The sequence below is a fragment of the Palaemon carinicauda genome, chromosome 19, assembly GCF_036898095.1.
Source record: "Palaemon carinicauda isolate YSFRI2023 chromosome 19, ASM3689809v2, whole genome shotgun sequence".
In the NCBI taxonomy this organism is placed as follows: domain Eukaryota; kingdom Metazoa; phylum Arthropoda; class Malacostraca; order Decapoda; family Palaemonidae; genus Palaemon; species Palaemon carinicauda.
Genome location: NC_090743.1, coordinates 127,922,926 through 127,943,906, shown reverse-complemented (window position 1 = coordinate 127,943,906; position 20,981 = coordinate 127,922,926). Strand labels below are relative to the sequence as shown.

General features: G+C 48.1%; 1 non-coding gene across 1 annotated transcript; it reads right to left on the bottom strand.

Annotated features, from left to right (window-relative positions):
• Nucleotides 1-3,368: 3,368 nt before the first annotated feature.
• LOC137659341 (U1 spliceosomal RNA) lies at nucleotides 3,369-3,531 on the bottom strand. Its single transcript, XR_011047475.1, has one exon. It is a non-coding gene; the product is annotated as a U1 spliceosomal RNA (small nuclear RNA).
• Nucleotides 3,532-20,981: the final 17,450 nt, after the last annotated feature.

Genomic DNA, 20,981 nt, shown 5'->3' with positions numbered 1-20,981 from the left:
TGCTGCTGTCTGAATGGCTTGGCTGGCCGAGAGGGTAGCCTAGTCTTCTTAGTCTTCCTCTTTGGTTGGGGACCCTCATCCGGGGAAGACTTTCTCTTGAGAGATAGGCCCCACTTCTGGAGAAGGTTTCTATTCTCCGTGGCGGCCTTATCTACAACCTCCTTGACCGCTTCACTAGGGAAGAGGTCTTTGCCCCAAATGTTGGAGGAGATTAGCTTCCTTGGCTCGTGCCTCACCGCAGCCGAGGCGAACACGAACTCTCTACAAGCCCTCCTAGCTTTGACGAAGCTATAAAGGTCCTTCGTCACTTTGACTAGGTGTGTCTTAGCCACTACCATGAATATTTCATGGACCTTGGGGTCACTTGCCATTGTCTCTAGAGTCGTTTGATGAGACATTGAGGCAGCAAGTCTTTTTTTTGTCTCAAGCTCCCTTCGCAAAAGAAAGTCAGACAGCTTGGGGAGGTTCTCACCGAACTGACGTCCGGCAATATCAGCCTCCAACTTCCCGACTGAGAAGGTAAGATGGACGTCCTTCCAGTCCTTGTGGTCCATGGGTAGGGCCAAAGACAGAGGTTTACACTCCTCCAAGGAGGGTATGGCTTACCTGCCTCGACTGCTTTCAGCACAGCCGTAAACCCTTTCTGCATAAAGGGGAAGGCTCTAGAAGGAGAGGACACAAAGGAAGAGTGCTTCTTACTCAAAGCAGGTACCTTTGAGTTTGTGAAGCCCCTCTCTTTCATCGAGCTTGACAGTAAAGCTTGAGCCTTAGCGTGGTCCAAAACTATGACCTCCTTGGGCTCCGTTTCTTCCTTTGAGGCTGGTTCCTTCCTTAGACGGACATAACAGTCCGGATACGACTCCTTGCTGGGCCAGAATTCCACCTCCTCGAGGGGGACTGAGCCCAACTTCTCCGAAATGACGATTTTTCCCGTCGTCATAGGCATTTGCTCAGCATACTTCCAAGGGTTGGCATCTGAGCACAAGGGAAGGTCTTTCACGCTGAGCTTCTTCTGGGGCCCACGTGATGCTGCAAGTCTCCGCATCTCCAGCTTCACTGCAGCAGCCTTCTCATTATTTTCCCTCTGCATCTGTTGGATCATTCCAACGATGGAGGAAAGGGTCTTTCCCAGCTCATCTGGGAGAGAGGACGATGTTGAGGGAATAGGTTCAGGGGCCTGAACCGGAGTAGCCGACACCTCGTCGACCTCTTCCTCTTCATTGTCTGGAGCCTGCTCTTCATCCTGGTCTTCTGCCAGAAGGTCATCTTCCAGACGCTCGGACACCTCCGACATCCTATCGTCCAATTGGATGTCCTGCAGGGCGTCCGCGACTTCAGCATCCACGGGGATCTGAACCACTGGTATCTCCACTTGAGGCTGGGGAATCACTGCCTCAGCTGACGCCCTGGGGAAAAGGTAAGCCCTCATCTTCTCACTTGGAAGATAGGGCCCAGAAGTGTTCTTCTGAAAGCCCCTTACCCAGGTACGAAGCTTTTCCGTTGCTGCGTCCCTTGACTCCGCCGTCTTAGGGGAATCAAAAGCCTCAGTAATCAGGTTTGTGCACACGGTACATACCTGCGGGTCCCAATACCGGAGATCACCTTTGGAGACTGCGCATGCTGCGTGCCTCCTACACAAATCAAGTCCGCAGAAGTTCTTGCTGCGGACGTTGCAGAAAACGCTTCCACACTTCGGATGGTCCTCCTGTAAAGAGAAGAAAATTCCATGAGTATCAAGTGAACTACGTATCACTGGATATACATAGCTTAGCATAACTAAACTAGAAAGGAAAGACACACACTTGTATTTCCCGCACAGTCAATTGCTGCAACCTTCCAGATAATAAAATCGTATGGTTAATCTATTCTAGAGCAACCAATAAATAATTTCCAGAGGAAACAGGTGTAGCTCACACCCAAAAAGTGATTTTAAAATGCTGGATAGTAGACAAGAAAGAACTCACTTTCTTTATCTGTAAGGTTACACCAAAGGGCTGTACAAGACAACACAAAAGTGTTAGAAAAACTTAGTGTTGTAACAAATACTATACTATAGTTTTCTCCCTACAGTATATACTATACTGAAAAATACTGGCTACAGTATAGAAGGTAATGTGCCGGCCGGCACACACCTTAACTAGTTCCAAAGTATACTACTTATAAACTATAAGGTGGAAGAACGCTGGTTCAAATGCGTGTGCCGGCCGGCAGTGACTGCCGGCCGGCAACTACACAAGATAGCACCTGGCTGCCAACGCAAGAGCCCGTGTTCAGTCTATGCAGACTGGACAATCTGTAAGCAAGCAACCAAGCTGGCCCCATAACCTGGTAAAGTTTGATTTTATATTATGTGTGATATTTATCTTCATTTAATACACATTCTTTCTAATACTTTCTATCTACCTTCGTGAGTTGGATTACCACAAACACCTTTATACATGTTGCGTTTTAATGTCCAACAGAGGTTACAAGGTACGGGTGACAGAACAACACACTACAGTTTCGTCTCGCCGTATGGCGCGGTTTGTTTACATTTTGGTAAGAGAACAGCAAACGTTGCTTCCAGGCGGTAAAATTGAAATCAAATAATTACAAGAAACAAAACTGAGAATCCCATAATAAGATTATTTTAACATGTATAATAATGGACAGGACCCCTAGCATGTACAGAATATCACTAACGAACTTTCACACCTAATCTTCAAACCTTGTCCTTAGCTGCGACCCACGTATTCTTAACAATACGGTTGAAAATAAGGAAGTTACGGGGCATGGCCGGCATCATACACACACCCCTACAACTGCCCTAAGCAAACAATTAATGTGAGGACTAAACTTGAGAGAAATTAAATCAACCATTCTTCTATGCCTGAGCCGGCCTACAAAAGCTCCAAAATCATAAATGTCTAATTCTCTTCAGTTTACCAACTGTATAACCAATACATACACACACAGATTGCCCAGACCATATTTCCGGACGGGGCTCTTTAACGGTCAGTCATAGCCCCCATGAGTAGAAGACCTGACCGGTGTGGTCAGGGTCTTGCAAAATCTCAGCTCACAAGAATCTGCTTTTAATGTATTGCTCTGCCCAGAGCAATCTTACTTTTCAGAGTTTTCTAGACACATGTGCAAGAGAATCTGCATGGCCAAGAGCCACACCCAACCAAGACAAGCCTAAGTATAACCAATAGGGTGATACTTCACGCGTTGAATCATCCTACTCTGAAAATATAAATGAGGTCATGTATGAAAACTTTATTACCCAGAATATCCTCAAACATATTAAACTATTTTAGTTTTTACCCAGAATATCCTCAAACATATTAAACTATTTTAGTTTTTACAAGATGATTAAGAGTTTTTATTGGGGGATAGCGCGAACGCAGTCCCCCGCTACCAAAAATTTCGCACCCGAGTTGACCACATTTGGGTCAATCGCAAGGGTCAGCACCACCGGAGTGCAATGGTGAGCCTCGCCTTGGGGGAACCACCTTCGTGATCATGGTGTCCCCTGTGCCAGGTAAGTATGCTCTTCCCACACACCACAGCACCCAAGCTGAGGGGAACTGAGTAAACCTTTCCTCATATTAGTGTTTATGTAATAAATTCTTCAAATTTTTGTATATAATATAATTAAGCTAATATAACGGTGCTTGAACCATTTTATAATCTTATAAATAAATAAATCTTACTGAATTATTGTATACAGATATTTTCCTCAAGTGATCTTTAAATATTTATTATTCTTTGTTTGTTGACAGCTTATGTTCTAAAATCCCCAAGGGAATTTCCCTTACTCAATATTTCGGAAAATCTTTTAGTTATAATAAACCCTAACCAATAAATAAGCATAAGCATGATAGTCAACAGAAAACTTGTTTATCTGAAAGAAAAACATTAGCGCCACTTTTAACATACCGAGGTATCAAAATCATAAAAGTCTGTATTACTAATCAGTTACATTAGCGTTGGAAACGCTCGGCACACATGTCTGCACTTATGCTAGGTTCACCTTTGAATGTGGAACAGTCAATGTGGGCAACCCAGTGCCCTAACACTTAGTTTGTAGAACAGTTCGTAACTACACACTCACCCCGGAATTAATCGTCCCAATTAAATCCACTGTTCCTCGAAGAGTTAAACAGCAGGGTTAACGACACTACCCACTGCTACCACAGACCTCTTTAGTTGCTCCACTTGCTTCGCATAGTGACGAAAGAACACTCTGGAAGACTTCCAGCCAGTGTATGAACGAAGATGTTTGAAATCCATACAATTAAAGAAATTTAAGGATGAGGCAACTTTCCTCGGATCGTGACCTGTGGGTGTACTGTCTGGATCCGCTCTGCGAATAAAATAGGTGATTTTCGCCCTAAGTTGTTTCAGTGATAAATTTGAGCCTGATGTTTCTCCCCTGAATAGTTGACCACCCCTGAAGTCTGAAGTTCTACGAAGATAGACCTTTAGGCATTCCACTGGACATAGAGATGCATCTTCTTTCAGAGGGCAGATTCTCCAGGGACCCACCTGTTGGTGGGTAACTCGTTCTTGGCGAGAAACGTAGGATCCGGAAACAGGTTCAGTTCTCCCCCATCCAAGAACTGAACACAACCCTTCTCTCTTGAGAGGGCTACAATTTCACTAACCCTGGCCCCCGACGCGAGTGCAAACAGGAAAATAACTTTTTGGGTCAAATCCTTTAAAGCACACTCCTCATTGTTCAACAGCGAAGCGAAATAAAGAACTTTATCTAAAGACCATGAAATGGGCCTTGGAGGTGCTGATGGTCTGAGCCTAGCACAGGCTTTCGGAATTTTATTAAAAATATCGTTAGAGAGTCGACCTAAAAGGCATATAAAATGGGTCTTGTCAAAGCAGATTTACACGTTGATATTGTGTTGGCTGCTAACCCTTGACCATGGAGGTGGATGAAGAAAGATGAGCAGAAGTCCGTCGAGATCTTTTGCGGATTCTTCGCCTTGACAAAGGCCACCCATTTCCTCCATGATGACTCATATTGCCTTCTAGTAGATTTGCACTTATATTCCTCTAGGAAGTCTATACTGTCTTTCAAAATCCCGAAACGTTTTCTCACCGCTAGGGAGAGAAAATCATGAGCTGCAGGTTCCGGGTTTTCTGTGATGAAGCGCAGACAGTCGACTTCTGAACTCGCTGGGTCAGAACTGGATCTGGTAACGGTAGACACTTCAGCCGTAGTTCCAATGCCAGAGGGAACCACACGCTGTTCGGCCACTTGTGAGCTACTATTGCCGCTACTCCCTTGAAAGATCTCTGTTTGTTGAGGACCCTCAATAGAAGGTTGTGAGGAGGTAACAGGTAAATCCTGGACCATCTGTTCCAGTCGAGGGACATCGCGTCCACTGCTTCCGCCAAGGGATCCTCGTACGGGGACACGTAAAGGGTTAACTTCTTGTTGTCTTTCGTCGCAAAGAGGTCTATCTGCAGTTCTGGGACTTGACTCAAGATGAAGGAGAATGACCCTGCGTCTAGGGACCATTCCGACTCTATCGGTGTGAACCTGGATAGAGCGTCCGCTGTCACATTGCGGACTCCTTGAAGGTGAACTGCCAACAGGTACCACTTCTTCTTTTCCGCCAGTCGAAAGATGGCCAACATCACCTGGTTGAGTGGTGGTGACCTCGATCCTTGTCGATTCAAGCATCTCACAATCACCTCGCTGTCCAGCACCAACCTTATGTGGATCGAGCGACGAGGGGAGACTTTCTTCAAGGTAAGGAGTACTGCCATAGCTTCCAGAAAGTTTATGTGAAATGTCTTGAATAGATTGGACCAAGTCCCTTGGGCCTTCTTCCGATGAGAATGACCTCCCCACCCCTCCTTCAAGGCGTCTGTGTGAATAGTCAATGAGGGGGGAGGTGGCTGAAGAAGTACCGACTTCTTTAGTTGCCTGACTTGGGACCAAGGCCTGAGAAGCGTACGTAGACGAAGCGGAACTGGTCTTATCAGATCTCTTCGCGCGTTTGATGCATAACTTCTCCCAACTCCGGTTGCATCCTTTAGCTGTGCTCTTAGCACCGGGTCCGTTACTGAAGCAAACTGGAGAGAACCGAGCACTCTCTCCTGTTCGCGTCTTGATATCCTTTCGGAATCCAGAAGTCTCTTGACAGAACCAGCTATCTCCTTCCTCTTCTTCGCCGGGATGGAGAGTTGGTGTGACACTAGGTCCCAGTGGATTCCCAACCACTGGAACTTTTGAGATGGAGAAAGTCGAGACTTTTTTCTGTTGATCTTGAAGCCTAGATACTCTAGGAACTGGATCACCTGTAGGGAAGCTTGCAAACATTCTGTCTTGGATGCTGCCCACACCAGCCAGTCGTCCAGGCAGGCTACCACCTGGATTCCCTTTAGGCGTAATTGTTTGAGAGCTACGCTCGCAAGCTTCGTGAAGATCCTTGGGGCTATGTTTAGCCCGAATGGCATGGCTCTGAAGGCGTAGAGTCTTCGATGTAGCTTGAACCCTAGGTAGGGGGAGAGTTGACGATTGATTGGAACGTGCCAATAGGCGTCTGGCAAATCTATGGAGACGGTAAATGCCCTCTTGGGCAGTAAGGTCCTTGTGTGTTGCAGTGTTAGCATCTTGAACTTGCAGTTCACTATGAACTTGTTGAGTGGCGACAAGTCCAGAATGACTCTGAGTTTTTCTGAGTCCTTCTTGGGAACACAAAACAGCCTCCCTTGGAATTTGATGGACTTTACCCTTCGGATTACTCTTTTCTCCAACAGTTCTTGAATGTACTCCTCCAGAACGGGGGTGGAGTGTTGGAAAAATCGAGGGCACGGGGGTGGAGCGCTGTACCAGCTCCAACCAAGTCCATTCTTGAGTAGGCTGTGGCCCCAGGGATCGAAGGTCCACCGATCCCGAAAATTCTGAAGTCTCCCTCCTACCGGTATCATCTCACTATGACTGCTGTTGCCCTGAGGCCTTGCCTCCTTGACCGCGACCACCCCTGAATCCCCTCCCCCATGAGGGGCATCTAGACGAACCTCTGGCTGCTCCTCTAGGCTTCGCTCGAAAGGTAGTTGACTGCCCTTCGAATGCTGGGTTAAATGCCGGAGACTGCGTCGACACGGCTTGGGGTACCCACTGGTACGTGGTCGGGGTTTGTGCCACCATCTGGGGCACTGTAGGCATAGGAAGTTGCTGTTGCTGCTGCCGTCTGAATGGCTTGGCTGGCCGAGAGGGTAGCCTAGTCTTCTTAGTCTTCCTCTTTGGTTGGGGACCCTCATCCGGGGAAGACTCTCTCTTGAGAGATAGGCCCCACTTCTGGAGAAGGTTTCTATTCTCCGTGGCGGCCTTATCTACAACCTCCTTGACCGCTTCACTAGGGAAGAGGTCTTTGCCCCAAATGTTGGAGGAGATTAGCTTCCTTGGCTCGTGCCTCACCGCAGCCGAGGCGAACACGAACTCCCTACAAGCCCTCCTAGCTTTGACGAAGCTATAAAGGTCCTTCGTCACTTTGACTAGGTGTGTCTTAGCCACTACCATGAATATTTCATGGACCTTGGGGTCACTTGCCATTGTCTCTAGAGTCGTTTGATGAGACATTTTTTTGTCACAAGCTCCCTTCGCAAAAGAAAGTCAGACAGCTTGGGGAGGTTCTCACCGAACTGACGTCCGGCAATATCAGCCTCCAACTTCCCGACTGAGAAGGTAAGATGGACGTCCTTCCAGTCCTTGTGGTCCATGGGTAGGGCCAAAGACAGAGGTTTACACTCCTCCAAGGAGGGTATGGCTTACCTGCCTCGACTGCTTTCAGCACAGCCGTAAACCCTTTCTGCATAAAGGGGAAGGCTCTAGAAGGAGAGGACACAAAGGAAGGGTGCTTCTTACTCAAAGCAGGTACCTTTGAGTTTGTGAAGCCCCTCTCTTTCATCGAGCTTGACAGTAAAGCTTGAGCCTTAGCGTGGTCTAAAACTATGACCTCCTTGGGCTCCGTTTCTTCCTTTGAGGCTGGTTCCTTCCTTAGACGGACATAACAGTCAGGATACGACTCCTTGCTGGGCCAGAATTCCACCTCCTCGAGGGGGACTGAGCCCAACTTCTCCGAAATGACGATTTTTCCCGTCGTCATAGGCATTTGCTCAGCATACTTCCAAGGGTTGGCATCTGAGCACAAGGGAAGGTCTTTCACGCTGAGCTTCTTCTGGGGCCCACGTGATGCTGCAAGTCTCCGCATCTCCAGCTTCACTGCAGCAGCCTTCTCATTATTTTCCCTCTGCATCTGTTGGATCATTCCAACGATGGAGGAAAGGGTCTTTCCCAGCTCATCTGGGAGAGAGGACGATGTTGAGGGAATAGGTTCAGGGGCCTGAACCGGAGTAGCCGACACCTCGTCGACCTCTTCCTCTTCATTGTCTGGAGCCTGCTCTTCATCCTGGTCTTCTGCCAGAAGGTCATCTTCCAGACGCTCGGACACCTCCGACATCCTATCGTCCAATTGGATGTCCTGCAGGGCGTCCGCGACTTCAGCATCCACGGGGATCTGAACCACTGGTATCTCCACTTGAGGCTGGGGAATCACTGCCTCAGCTGACACCCTGGTGAAAAGGTAAGCCCTCATCTTCTCACTTGGAAGATAGGGCCCAGAAGTGTTCTTCTGAAAGCCCCTTACCCAGGTACGAAGCTTCTCCCCTGCTGCGTCCCTTGACTCCGCCGTCTTAGGGGAATCAAAAGCCTCAGTAATCAGGTTTGTGCACACGGTACATACCTGCGGGTCCCAATACCGGAGATCACCTTTGGAGACTGCGCATGCTGCGTGCCTCCTACACAAATCATGTCCGCAGAAGTTCTTGCTGCGGACGTTGCAGAAAACGCTTCCACACTTCGGATGGTCCTCCTGTAAAGAGAAGAAAATTCCATGAGTATCAAGTGAACTACGTATCACTGGATATACATAGCTTAGCATAACTAAACTAGAAAGGAAAGACACACACTTGTATTTCCCGCACAGTCAATTGCTGCAACCTTCCAGATAATAAAATCATATGGTTAATCTATTCTAGAGCAACCAATAAATAATTTCCAGAGGAAACAGGTGTAGCTCACACCCAAAAAGTGATTTTAAAATGCTGGATAGTAGACAAGAAAGAACTCACTTTCTTTATCTGTAAGGTTACACCAAAGGGCTATACATGACAACACAAAAGTGTTAGAAAAACTTAGTGTTGTAACAAATACTATACTATAGTTTTCTCCCTACAGTATATACTATACTGAAAAATACTGGCTACAGTATAGAAGGTAATGTGCCGGCCGGCACACACCTTAACTAGTTCCAAAGTATACTACTTATAAACTATAAGGTGGAAGAACGCTGGTTCAAATGCGTGTGCCGGCCGGCAGTCACTGCCGGCCGGCAACTACACAAGATAGCACCTGGCTGCCGGCCACTAATCGTAGCGGTCGGCAGACAATGGTGTGATATATAGCCGGCCGGCAACAGTATACAACCAATGCCGGCCGGCAGCAAAAGAACCAGAAAAACAGAATGGATGCCGGGATAAGAGACTGTACTACCTCATAACCCGGCAACCTGAAAGAGTGCACATAAGGAAGGGGAGAATATAACTTCAGGCTTCCTGACCAATGCCATCTGGCTCTTCAGACAAACATGGATGAGAGACCAAGGGAGGTCCGGGCAGCACTCAAAGCAGAAGACCCTTGCCGGCCGGCACGCACTGTCGGTCGGCAAGGGACTGAGTCAACCCCACATCCTAACCTATGCTAGGTACAGATGTAGAATGACGGACAGGAATGCAATGGCTAGGCCATCACAAAGGAAAGAGGGGGAAAGGGAGAAGAGGGTCCTGCCAACCTTGCTCTAATAATGAATCACCCGCAGCCAAGAAAACTCATCTTAGCCTAGGGGAGATCCGAGGAGGGAGGCCAGCAATACTTGCCAACTCCCTCGGAACCAAAGCAAGGAAGGCGTTGTTATTCACAGAAAAGAGGATCTCATCCTCCACACCGAGAACAACAACACTGGACTAGTCTGCTAGATCACAAAAAGAAGGAATCATCTCGTACAGAAACCTTCGAAAGTGAACTAAGGAGGCTAAGCCTCCTATGTCTGTTGTCAGTCTAGCAAGGGAATCTCAACCACAAGCTAGACAGAAACAGACTCAGACTAAGAACTCTGATGTCCTGCCCCTTCCTGAAGCCAGACTTACTGGAAACAGGAAAGAACAGAAACACCCTAATATAGTTGTATCTAAAGTCAAATTAGATAAGCCATTAGGGTTAAGCCCAAGGCTTAAACAGAGGGAAAGGGATTGCACACCTTCTCCGAAGAGAAGAGAGCAACCGGGGAGTGTGAGAAAACGGATTTTGAGCGAAGCGAAAAATCTATTTTTGGGTGAGATAGCCATGGCGTCCTGATGGAAGGTTCCTTATTGGTAGCTTCCTTGGGTATATAACTACTAAGATATTCCCAGAGAATTTAACCACAGGTTATCACAGAATTCTAACTTCTGGAGCGAGTATCCTAAAGGTTTCCCTTTAAGACATCGTATATCAAAGGGGACGCATGTATTAACACGCCACATAGCTATCTGCACCCCACATAGAGTTAACACTTCGATGTGGAGGAGCGGAGAATAGCTGGGGAGCCGTTCCACAGCTATACTCGTCCGTGGCTACTTTTGGTACTCGAAACGTAAACAAACGGGCGCCATTGCTAAATGACGTCACGTCCGTCCTCATCCTGATGCCAGTTGCTTGCCGATCACCATGATACAGCAGGACAGGGTGGGGCCTGAAAGGCTGGACAAAGTAGCAGGGAGGGTCCATCAGGACGCCATGGCTATCTCACCCAAAAATAGATTTTTCGCTTCGCTCAGAATCCGTTTTTTGGGCTCAAGCCATGGCGTCCTGATGGAAGAATACCAGAGAATCAATGTATCGTGGTAGATTTCCCCTTGTAGTGTAAGTGCCGAGGGCTTTGAATAGGGTAAGCATAGTGACCTCGATAGAGGTTCCCTGGGGATGAAACTTCCTGCCCCCCTTGGCAGAGAAGTCCCAACGGACCATGCTGAAGATCAAAGTGGTCATCGAAGGGCTACCCACCTTGCGGGGAGAACGTGAAGAACTCGGAGACAAGACAGAATGGTTGATATTCATATAGGAACATTCTCAATGACAGACAAGTGGTGGTTAGGCACTGTATTTTGTAACAAGAGAACGATCTGGTCTCGAAGGTATAGCGCAAGTAAGTATTCAGTTAGGAATATTACATAGCATAGGTGAGTATATAATATGGATTGAATCTATTATTCTTCATCATTTTTTTAAAAGAAAAAAGGGGATAATGAAACTATGACAACCATGTATTTCATAGTATAAGTAGGAGCGGATTGAGACGCACAAGTAATAAAATAGAAATTTTATTTCACAATTGCAGAATATGGTAAATAAATGCAATAAGGGATGTAAAAGTAATTTACAATAAATTATAATGTACATAGTCATGAAAGACTTCGCTCTTGAATCTGAAAGAAAATTTCAAATTATTAGAAGGCACAGGTTCCAGAGGAACGTCAGTCTTTAATAAGGAAAAAAAAAACACATCATGCTCTAGGCATGCGGCACTCATGTGACGACTATGACATTTCACCTTGTAAAGAACAGTCTATGAAAAAACACTAAGTGTCTCTGATTTCACTACGTATCACACGAGGGTCAACATAGGCACCCGAAGAGTTAAAGTCCCAAGTAACTCACTGTTCTATGCAGAGTTAGGTGCAGGTTTCATAACACTACCTGTGGCTACCACGAAATGTTTGACTTCATGCACTTGTTTCGCGTAATGCTTGAAGAAAACACGCGAGGATTTCCAGCCTGTGAAACTCTTGAGGCTTTCAAAATTCATGCTCTGGAAAAAATTCAGAGACGATGCAACTTTTCTAGGATCATGACCTGCGGGTGTACTGTCAGGATCCGCTCTGCGAATGAAGTAGGTGATTTTCGCTCTTAGTTGTTTCAGTGACAGGTCGCTACCCGATGTTTCTCCTTTGAAGAGTTGGCCTCCACCAAAGTCAGAAGTTCTACGAAGATAGACCTTGAGGCTCTCTACTGGACATAGAGAGGCATCTTCTTTCAGGGGGCAGATTCTCCAAGGGCCCCATCTTTTGGTGGGTAGTTCGTTTTTAGCGAGAAACGTCGGATCCGGGAAGAGGGTAAGGTCTCCTGAGTCTGTAAACAGGATGTGACCCTCGTCTCTTGATAATGCCACTATTTCGCTGACTCGGGCTCCTGAGGCAAGAGCAAAAAGAAATATAACGTTTTGAGTCAGATCCTTGAGAGGGCACGAATCGTTGTCCAAGTTGGAGGCAAAATGGAGCACCTTGTCCAGGGACCAGGAGATAGGTTTTGGTGAGGGTGCTGGGCGTAGACGAGCGCATGCCTTCGGCAGTTTATTGAAGATGTCGCTGGACAGATCAATCTGGAAGGCGTACAGTAGTGGTCTAGTCAAGGCCGATTTGCAGGTAGAAATCGTGTTGGCTGCTAAGCCCTGTCCATGAAAGTGTATGAAGAAGGACATGCAAAAATCAATGGTGATTTCCGTAGGATTTTTTGCCTTGACGAATGAGACCCATTTTCTCCAGGATGATTCGTATTGCCGTCATGTGGATTCGGTCTTGTATTCCTCGAGAAAGTCTAGACTTTTCTTCGAGATCCCAAACCTTTTCTTCGCGGCTAGGGAGAGAAAATCATGAGATGAAGGTCCCTGACTTTCGATGATGAAGCGAAGACAGTCGACTTCTGTACTTGCTGGGAGAGAACTGGGCCCGGGAGAGGGATCAGCGTGGGTTATAGCTCCAGGACTAGGGGGTACCAGTTGCTCCGGGGCCGCTTGGGAGCCACTAGGGCCGCTGTCCCTTTGAAGGTTCTCAGTTTGGAGAGGACTTTCAGCAGAAGGTTGGTGGGAGGGAACAGGTAGATCCTGGACCATCTGTTCCAATCCAGTGACATGGCGTCCACTGCTTCTGCCTTGGGGTCCTCGTACGGGGCCACATATCGAGGAAGTTGATTGTTGTCGCTCGTTGCGAAGAGATCGATCTGAAGTTCTGGGACTTGGTGAGAGATGAAGGAGAACGATCTTGCGTCTAGAGACCATTCCGACTCTATCGGGCTTGTCCGAGATAGAGCGTCCGCCGTCACGTTGCGGAATCCTTGTAGATGTACTGCAGACAGGTGCCATGTCTTCTTCTCTGCCAGACGGAAGATTGGGAGAAGCACCTGATTTATCTGGGGCGATCTTGAGCCTTGGCGATTGAGACATCGAACTACCACCGAGTTGTCCAGGGTTAGACGAATATGGATCGAGGAAGGCGGGGAGAGTTTCTTCAGAGTTAGAAGGACCGCCATGGCCTCCAAGATGTTGATGTGAAACGTCTTGAATAGGGGAGACCATGTTCCTAGAGCTTGTTTTTGGTGGGAGTGACCTCCCCAACCCTCCAGCGAAGTGTCCGTGTGGATGTTGAGTGATGGAGGTGGGTGTTGAAGAGGGATGGACCTTTTTAGGGCCTTTGCTTCCGACCACGGCTTTAGGAGTAACCGAAGTCTGTTTGGGAGCCGTCTCTTGAGGTCTCTTCGACCGATGGATGCGGAACGTCTCCAGCCTCCCGCGGCATCCTTTAGCTGTGCACGCAGCACTGGGTTTGTCACTGAGGCGAACTGTAGAGAGCCTAGAACTCGTTCCTGCTGACGTCTTGAGATCCGTTTGGATTTCAGCAGTCTTTTGACAGACCCTGCTATTTCCTTCCTTTTCTTCTGGGGAATGGAAAGGCGGTGTGACTGAAGATTCCACTGGATTCCTAACCATTGGAACTTCTGAGCTGGAGAGAGGCGAGATTTCTTTCTGTTTATCTTGAATCCCAGGTGTTCCAGAAACTGGGTGACTTTGTTGCAGGATCTTAGACAATCTTCGGGCGATGGAGCCCAGACCAGCCAGTCGTCGAGGTAGGCCATCACCTGGACGCCGCGGAGGCGGAGCTGTTGAACAATGGCGTCTGCCAGCTTTGTGAAGATCCGTGGGGCCACATTGAGGCCGAAGGGCATGGCCCTGAAAACGTAGCTTTTCCTTTGGAGTCGAAATCCTAGGTAGGAGGAAGCGTGGTGGTTCATTGGAACGTGCCAGTAGGCATCCGCCAGGTCTATGGAGACCGTCTAGGAACCTTGAGGCAGAAGGGTCCTTATCTGTTGAAGAGTCAGCATCTTGAACTTGTTGTTTGCTATGAACTTGTTGAGGGGGGATAAGTCTAGAATGACTGAGTTTGTCGGAGTCCTTGACTTTACCATCCTTATCACCTTCTTGTTCAAGAGTTCTAGGACATATTCTTCCAGAAGGGGGGTTGACTGTTGGAAGAACTGCTAGAAGGTTGGGGGTGGTTGAGTCCAGCTCCAGCCTAGACCCTTCTTGACGATGCTGTGTGCCCAGGGATCGAAGGTCCAACGATCCTGGAATTGGCGGAGTCTTCCTCCCACCGGAAGCACTTCATTGCTTCTGGTTTCCCGAGGGTTTACTACCTCGGCCGCTAGCTCCCTTTCCTCCTCTGCCTCTGGAGGGACGGCGAGATGCATCTCTCCCTGCACCTCTGTTTGAGCCTCTACCTTTGGGACGAAAGGTAGTTGACTGTTGCTCAAAAGCAGGGGTGAAAACCGGCGACTGTGACAAGACCGGTTGGGTGACCAGCTGAAAGGTCTGCTGTGGCTGAGCTGCCACTTGGGGAGTAGCGGATCCCGGAAACTGCCGTCTCTGTTGACGTTGCTGGGGTTTCGGTTTTGTGGGTTTCCTCTTAGGTTGAGGGCCGTCGTCCTGAGAGGATTTCCTTTTCTTCGACATGCCCCACTTGTGGAGAAGGTTCCTGTTCTCCGTGGCGGCCTTGTCGGTGATCTCTTTCACAAGGGAGGAGGGAAAGAGGTGCTTACCCCAAATGTTGGAGGAAATCAGCCTCCGGGGTTCGTGTCTCACTGTGGCACTGGAGAACACGAATTCACGACAGGCTCTACGAGCCTTCGTGAAGCTGTACAGATCTTTTACTACGGTCGCCAAATGTGTTTTGGCGAGAACCATGTAGTAGTCAGGGACCCTAGTGTCACCGGCCATGACTTCGAGCTGTACTTGGAGGGACATTGATGCGGCGAGCCTTTCCTTCGTGTCATGTTCCCGACGAAGGAGATGGTCATTAAGTTTAGGGAGGTCTTCGTTAAACTGACGGCCAGCGACGTCAGGTTCTAGTTTTCCCACCACAAATGTTGACTGGACATCTTTCCAGTGTCTAACATCAGGGGGAGTAGTCAGGGAGAAGGGTCTGCACTCCTCCAGTGCAGGGCAAGGTTTTCCTTCTTCCACTGCCTTATGTACCGCAGTGAAGGCCTTTTCCAAGAAGGGGAGGGTCGCATCGTCTGGTGCGACGTAGGTAGGGTGCTTCTTGCTAAGCGCCGGAAGTTTCGAGCAGGTGAAGCCCCTACTTTTCACTGTATTGGCCAGCATAGCCTGGGCCTTCGCGAGATCGAACACTATAACCTCCTTCGGTTCGGTCTCTTCTTTAGAGGCAGGTTCGGATCGAAGTCGGACGTAACAGTCCGGATAAGCCTCAAAGTTCGGGAAGAATTCCACTTCTTCCAGCACAATCGAGCCGATCTTTTCGCTTATGAAGATCTTGCCCATCGTAATTGGCATGTGCTCGGCATACCTCCAGGGGTTGGTATCTGAGCATGCGGGGAGGTCCTTAACCGAAATCCTTTTCGGCTGCTTCGAACTTCCCATGTTGGACCTGAAGAACTCATGCGTCTCGCGGAGTTTCTTATCCATGAGAGCCTCAAGCATTTTGAAGATCTCCTGGGTGTTGGATGGGGTGGGATCCGGGGTAGCAGATGTAGACGGGAGTGATACGTCCGTCAGTGTAGGAGTCGGTGGGGGGGTGGAAGGTGGAGCGACCTCCTGCTCCGACTCAGGGTATTCCACCTGGTCTTCCTCATAGACCAGTTCGTCGCCCATGAGGTTCCTCTCCGTATTCTCCGACACTTCCGACATACGTTCCGCGTTGTCGGCATCCAAACGGCACTCGTGCATGGACTGAGCCATGACTACGTCCGGTTCCACCGTTATCTGGACGGTGGGGATCTGATCCTTGGGGACCACTGAGTCTGGGGATGCCTTCGGGAAAAGCAAGGCCCTCAAGTCTTCGGTGGCAAGGTATGGTCCAATGGCGTTCTTCTGGAAGCCACGCACCCACTTGCGTAGCTTCTCTCGAGAAGAGTCCCTAATCTCCGCTGAAGGAGGATTGTTGAACGCCTCGACCAGGCGGTCCTTGCAGACTGTACAGTTCTGCGGGTCCCAAAACTTCAGATCGCCTTTCTTGTTGGCGCAAGGGGCGTGGGTCCTACACGCCGTGTGCCCGTAGAAGTGCGGGCGCTTCACTCCACAGAAGTTGTGGTCACATTTCACGTACTCCTCCTGTAAGAGAAAGAGAACATGAGTATATGGAAGTCATACAAATGACTTATATTATTCTAAAGTTAAATATTAAGAAGTTAACTTTAACTTAATCTTAAGTAATTAAAAAACATTGTAATGTTAGAGAGTGGAGCGGGAAATGAAGTAGATAGACACATACTTCGTGTATCCCGCCCGGCTGGTTACCGTAACCTTATCCATAGGCAATTTGTTTGTGGCCGAGGACACAAGACAGAATTCTTCATAGATCGCCAGGGAGGCAAAAGGAATTCTATTAGGAATTGCCTAAGATGTAAATCTGGGACTGAGACCACTCAGGCCATTAAAATGGGGGTGTAGAAGACCCCATAGGGCAACGGTTTCCGGCAACCAGCCGTGCTAAGATACACACGGCATGCTGGAAAATTGTGATATGCAAGAAGACAGCACGGCTATTAATAGAACGGTAAGACAATACCTATCTATTTAGGTAGCCAAGCCATCTGGTTGCAGTGTAGGGCTATCAGCATGGTGTTGATAGCTGGGAGAAGGGGTGCAAGTCTCTTGGCGTCTCCAGAAGGTGCCGGCAGACTGGCAGCACGCCGGAGGCCGCTCCAGCAGAGTTTCTGGCATTAGTGAAGACACATAGAGAAGTCAGGAGTAATGCCAGGATGGCGGCCGCCGGTACAGCGGTGGCGGCTCCGGCAGCCGAAGGCTGCTGGCTTGGTGACAGGATCATAGGATAGGGAAAGTGGATATAGCTAATCCGGACCGCCGGCAATGGATGCCGACACGCCGGGGGCTGGCCCGATGGACGGACGACCGAAGCTAGGAGGTATAAGGGTAGGCCATCAGCTGTACACCGACGGGAGGCGGCAGCCCTCCGGCACACGGAGGACTGTCGGCCAGGGGGGAACAAAGAATGTGTCACCAAGGGGGGAGGGCGGTATCGCCGGCAGTAGAGGCGGCAAGGGACCAGCACCAGGACCGGAAAAGAGACAGAAGGAGGGATGGAGGGGTAAGGACACGAACCCCATTGCATCCCACCTGAATGGGTGTACCCATGATAGAGGCTAGCCCTATCACCCAATGGCAGGGGGCCGGCAGGCGGCCGGGAGCCAGAGTAGCCCAAGGGAGGGCTAGGGAACACCCAAGAGGGGAGAGAACCCCTACGGACAAAACGCATCCAGTGGCTAACCCCATAGGACACTATGAAGGGTATATGTACCAGAGCGGACTGCACACAGGGACTCAAGATAGCCCTGTCACTCCACCCTAAAGAGGAGTTGTAGGACAGGGGACAGATGGGTATAGGCTAACCTAAGTATAGGCTAGGCCATACAAGGGATAGGTGGGGAGGGGAGAAGAAGCAGGGTCTTCCATAGGGGAGGCTCTGTACCAAAGCGGCCACCAAGGAAGGGAGGACGCTCCCTAGCCTAAGGTAGGCAGCCTGGCTGAGAACGGTGCATGGGTACCGTTTCAAGCAAGGCACAGAACTAGCTCCCCCCGAGGCCTAACCTAGAGCAGGGATGTTACACCCTAAGCTAGGAGGGCTGGAAGATGTATCGCAATTGCAAGGAAGGTCAGGTAACCTAACCTCAGCAATTGAGGAAGGGCAGGCCGTTCCTCATTCTCGGACGCAACCCTAAGGGGGGATCATTCCCTTAGGGAGGGCAGAGAAGCGATAGGTACTCTGGTATGAACTTGATCCCCTTACGTGGTAGGGGGAGCAAGGCTACAGAGGGAATGCCCTAAGGCAGGGGGTGAAGGGAGCATATAGGGGTCCTACATTTAGGTTAGGTTAGAAAGGCACACTATCAAACCTATCCCCTATATGGTCCCTGAAGGCGAAAACACTTGCATCACAGTAAACAGTATCATAAAATAATGCCACTATCTTCATAACTTAACCTAGGATCACTGTAATATATCATGCATGAACACTGGTGCTAGGCACTCTGGCCTAGGGGCTAAGCTAGCGATCTAGTGTGGGGTCAGGCAATGACCGATAAAAAAGCGTCAAAACACGATATATGAAGTTCCTAGCTATGAAGACTAGATAACTAATAGTATCAATTAGTTAAAAGGCCGGAATAAGCTGTTCAGGCTAGCTAAATAACGCATGCAGGGTAACAGCGACGCCATAAAATGGCGTGTCCGGTAGTAGCAGAGCTCTGCCAGAAAACATAAAATATCTTGAAAAGTAAAAGTTACTTTACGGTCAGAGCTTATTTAAACAATACTGGGACCTGGTACTCAACTTTCCAGAAGAAGGCGAGGCCGAAGGTAGCGACATAACGAAGATGCAAGCCAATGAAAATAGCACAAGGGAAAATCCGTCTTAGCAAGGCAAGCTACTAGAAGAAGGATGAGGACGGACGTGACGTCATTTAGCAATGGCGCCCGTTTGTTTACATTTCGAGTACCAAAAGTAGCCACGGACGAGTATAGCTGTGGAACGGCTCCCCAGCTATTCTCAGCTCCTCCACATCGAAGTGTTAACTCTATGTGGGGTGCAGATAGCTATGTGGCGCGTTAATACATGCGTCCACTGTTGATATACGATGTCTTAAAGGGAAACCTTTAGGATACTCGCTCCAGAAGTTAGAATTCTGTGATAACCTGTGGTTAAATTCTCTGGGAATATCTTAGTAGTTATATACCCAAGGAAGCTACCAATAAGGAACCTTCCATCAGGACGCCATGGCTTGAGCCCAAAAAACGGATTTTGAGCGAAGCGAAAAATCTATTTTTGGGTGAGATAGCCATGGCGTCCTGATGGAAGGTTCCTGTTTGGTAGCTTCCTTGGGTATAAGACTACTAAGATATTCCCAGAGAATTTAACCACAGGTTATCACAGAATTCTAACTTCTGGAGCGAGTATCTCAAAGGTTTCCCTTTAAGACATCGTAATACAACAGGGGACACGCATGTCTGAACGTGCCACATAGCTATCTCCACCCCGAACAGAGTTAATGCTTCGGTGTGTAAGGACTGAGAATAGCTGGGAGCCGTTCCACAGCTAATCTCACTCGTGGCTACTACTGATACTCGAGACGTAAACAAACGGACGCCATTGCTCTAATGACGTCACGCGCGTCTTTATCCTGGCGCCAGTTGCTGCCCATCACCATGATACAATTGTGTAGGGTGGGAACAAACTGAACGAAGTAGTAGGGAGGGTCCATCAGGACGCCATGGCTATCTCACCCAAAAATAGATTTTTCGCTTCGCTCAAAATCCGTTTTTTGGGCTCAAGCCATGGCGTCCTGATGGAAGAGTACCAGAGAATCAATGTATCGTGGTAGATTTTCCCCCAGAGTTAAGTGCCTAGGCATTGACAAAACAGCAAAGTAATCTTAGGTAAGAACCATAGGAACGAAGTATCCTGCCCCCCATTGGTAGGAAGTTCCCATGGGCTATGCCGACGTCAAAGTGGTATTGAAGGGCTATTCATCTTGACAGAAGAACTTTTAAGAACTTAGAGATGAAGCAGAATGTTTGATATTTGTATAGGAACATTCTGAAGTAGGCCAGTGGTGGTTGGGCACTGTGTATAGAGTTCATCTCCTGATTATCAGAAGTAAGTATTCGTGTAGGAACCTTACTGAGACAAGGTGAATATAATTTAGGATTAGACATCTTAAATTCTTCATGACCATAAGAAAGGAGGAATAAATAAAACTATGACAGTATGTATTTCATAGTAAGTAGGAGCTGAAAGAGACGCATAAGTAATAAAATAGAAATTTTATTTCACAATGCAGAAATTAAATAATTTACAGCAAAAGTAAAGTTCATTTACAGTAATAATAATGTACATAGAAATAAAGGCTTGCTCTTGAATCTGAAAAGGAATTTCAGGATTAGTAGGTACTCGTTCTCGAGGAACGCAAGTCTTTAAACAACACATCATGCTCAAGGCATGCGGCACTTGTGTGACACTATGACATTTCACCTGGGATAAGAACAGTTATAAAAGCACTAAGTGTTTTTAGACATCACTATGAATCACTCGAGGGTCAACATAGGCACCCGAAGAGTTAGAGTCCCAAGTAACTCACTGTTCTACGCAGAGTTAGGTGCAGGTTTCATAACACTACCAGCGGCTACCACAAAATGTTTGATTTCGTGCACTTGTTTCGCATAATGTTTAAAGAAAACTCGCGAGGACTTCCAGCCCGTAAAGTTTTTAAGGCTCTCAAAGTCCATGCTCTGAAAGAAGTTCAGAGAAGATGCCACTTTTCTAGGATCATGACCAGCGGGTGTACTGTTCGGATCCGCTCTGCGAATGAAGTAGGTGATTTTCGCTCTTAATTGTTTCAGTGACAGGTCGCTGCCCGATGTTTTTCCTTTGAAGAGTTGGCCTCCACCAAAGTTCGAAGTTCTGCGAAGATAGACCTTGAGACTCTCTACTGGACATAGAGAGACATCCTCCTTCAGGGGGCATATTCTCCAAGGGCCCCATCTTTTGGTGGGTAATTCATTTTTGGCGAG